Source organism: Polyodon spathula, chromosome 27 (assembly GCF_017654505.1).
Source record: "Polyodon spathula isolate WHYD16114869_AA chromosome 27, ASM1765450v1, whole genome shotgun sequence".
In the NCBI taxonomy this organism is placed as follows: Eukaryota; Metazoa; Chordata; class Actinopteri; order Acipenseriformes; family Polyodontidae; genus Polyodon; species Polyodon spathula.
The window spans coordinates 7,291,378-7,294,710 of NC_054560.1; positions in this window are offsets into that span (position 1 = coordinate 7,291,378).

Genomic DNA, 3,333 nt, shown 5'->3' on the forward strand with positions numbered 1-3,333 from the left:
TTTTTTTCCAAAATGGTGTGGTCGATGGACTCCTTTTTCTATATGTTCTTACAAAGATAGTTGCACTACATATATTTCTGAATTGGGGCATTACTAGCCTGTGCATAACAGTTACTGTGGCTGGGGTTTGCTCTGCTAGAATTCTGCATCAGGACCCAGTCCGGCCGGCTCAGAACACTGTGCTCAGAGATCGCTGTTACTGCAGTTAGTGGTCTGTGAGAGGAAATGATGACATTGCAAATATGGGGGCTAAACATTGACAGCCCTTCATGTTCTTGTTTGGAAAGCGGTGATGACTTTTATTGAACTGGCTGTGCAGAGAGTCGTGAGAACGACAGAGCATTACCATAGCGATCATCCCAGTCCACTTGGACAGATTCTGGATGTATATAATCTTTCTTTTTTTATATAGCGCCTTTCATAGTTGACCACCATCACAAAGCGCTTTACAAGACACGAGACTAGGGTGTGTGAACTATGCATCAGTTGCAGAGTCACTTACAACAATGAGGGAGAACAAGGAGGTTACGTGACTTGCTCAGGGTGGCATAGTGAGTCAGTGGCTGAGCTGGGATTTGAACCAGAGACCTCCTGGTTACAAATCCATTTCTGGCTTCAAAAGGGGGTCTGGATCTCTGGATAAGCCGGACATCCTTATACAGCCTGATTCTATTACCTGTTTGCTGCTGAAGGTCCCTGCTTTTATCAGGACAGCAAAAGGGCATGCAAACATTTCTTATAAAATCTCAAAAGATAAGCAAGGCTGGGCTTGATCAATACCTCAGAATACTAGTTGCTGTGGTTTACAGCTATGGCCAAAAGTTTAGCATCATCTAGAATTTTAGGATTGAGTCATAGAAAAAGAAAGAAAAAACTATATGAACACCATTTAGATCCTTTATCTAATACCCTGTCATCAAAAAAACTGCAAAATGAGATCGCAAAAGTCTACCGGAACCCATGGTAGCAGTACTATATTTCATGGTAGATTTTGAACTGTCACAATTTTCAGTTTTTTAGTTTGGAAAACTACAAAGCAGTATGTGATTCAATATGTTAACGTAACATTATTCAGCAGGTTTTATTGGACTTTATAGAGCGAAATTAGTTCATTCTGTAGGATGATGCAAAACTTTTGGCCAAAGTTGTAGATTAGTTTTGTTTGTGGTTCAGTAGGGGGCGATCTCCCCACTGGACCAGAGCTCGCCTAGTGCTCCAGCATGGAGTAGGGGGCACTGTGGTGCCACTTGGATGAGACCTTAAACCAAGTTCCTGCCTGCTCTGTAGACAATACGCTTCCACTGGCACTGTTAGAAAGTAGATAAGGTGGTGTCCTGGGAACTGTCAACTTTTAGCCCTGGTTCTGAAGCTGGTGGAGCCACCCTGTGCTACAGGGAAGCACATCCCTTCCAGAATGTTAAACTAAAGGCCGCTCAGAAAGACAGAGATTCACGTCTTCAAGACTCAAAGCAATGTGGGCTTTGCATGCAAGTCAAACCTTGCTGAAAAGACCAGAATGACAAGTTGAGTTTGGTTTGCATTAAATTCAAACTGCAATCCAAAAATGAAAAAAAAACAAAAAACACTGAACAATACATGGATGGAATGCATTATGATTTGCTGACATCTGTGTGTTGAAAAGACAAAAGCAATGTACTGCATATATATAAGAAAGAATTCAGACAGGATGGAACAAAAAAGTTTTCAGCCAAACCAAACCAATCCTGGGCCTCTCTCAACAGAGCCTGTCAATTATGCTGAATTGTCTGGTGGTCTTGTGATAGATTAATGTCCACTGGGGCTAACCCTTAAATATCATCATGCTATTTTTGCACAGTTATTTTGCAGTTTCCACATGCTGATCCTATGGTTACATTAGGAATTTACCTTACTCTACCATGGTTTGCCATGTTTTTAATTAACCTCTTTGGGTATTGCAGTGCTTTCCTGTGCTTTACCATGTTTTTACTGTGCCTTGTCACACTTTGCTATGCTTTTGCTATGGGAAACTTTTATAAAGGAAGTTAAGAGTACAAAACTAATTTCACTTATGACCTGACCCCAGGCCTGCAGAGACATGTCAAGTAAATGAGAGTCTTGTGAAGTAGCCTGCTGCACCACACAGCCCGGACTGATTCATTTAGAATTATTGTATTTATTTAAATAACGTGAACCAGGATGATTACTCACCAAGACCAAAACCTCATTTTCATTGAGATCACAGGGGAAACACAAGCAGCAGGTTACATCAGCTGTACAAATACACACTAAACCCTTAAATGATGTGAAAGAAACCTACAAAATGAAGTGGCAACTACTAAATTAAAGCAAACTTGATTTAATGAATCACAATGTGTTTTAAAACATAGCCAGCCTTGAACAAAGCATATAAAACAAAACAGCGACAAAAAATCTTCAGCTAGAATGCAGACTTAAAACAGCCTTTTGTAACTTAAGAAATAAGGAATGTTGAAGCATCATAATAAGCTCCAGAGAATCAAGAAAAAGTTGAGCAAATTCTTATTCGATCCGGCAAAGCAGGCTTTTAAAAAGCAGCTTTTAAACAAAGCAGGAGTTACAGGTTTTATGAATAGGGGTCTGTGCAACTAAATTAAAACCATTACTCATATGAACACTCACCTAATCAACCTTCATACAGTAATTGGTCCTGCCGTGTTTATAGTCTCTGTTGTGTGTTTCTGACTGCGAGGAGAATGTGCCATTCTTTTACTGCACTGAAGGATTCAAACTCAAAGTAGATACCTCACTCCCCTTATAAACTATCCCCACAGTAAAAGCATAGCAAGCTGTAACAAAACACAGCGAAAGCATGGTAAGCATTGTAAAGCACAAAGAGGTATGGTAAAGCATATTTAAAAAAATCATGGGAAACTGGTAAACGCATGGTAAAACTTCAAAAATACTGCGAAAATACTTTTATAGGGGTCTTGCAAGTTAGTTCACTCCAGCTTGTTGGTCATTTACTGGAAAGCAGCACAGAAATATTAATAAAAAGATCTCTGGTAGCTCAAAAATTCTCATACCATTTTGATTTGTTTCACTTGGTCCAGCAGAAATGAATGCGAACGTTGCTACAATTGTTAATCTTCACCCCCCCCCTTAAACAGAAACACATTTTCTGCAAACCTCTAGCATACCAACGCATTGCTGTTAACACACTGCTGTGTTCCACTGGGACCCGTGAGGGAGTTGAATTCTCTCTCTCTCTCTCTCTCTCTCTCTCTCTCTCTCTCTCTCTCTCTCTCTCTCTCTCTCTCTCTCTCTCTCTCTCTCTCTCTCTGCTCTTTGTATTGGCCTGTGAAGGTTTTATAA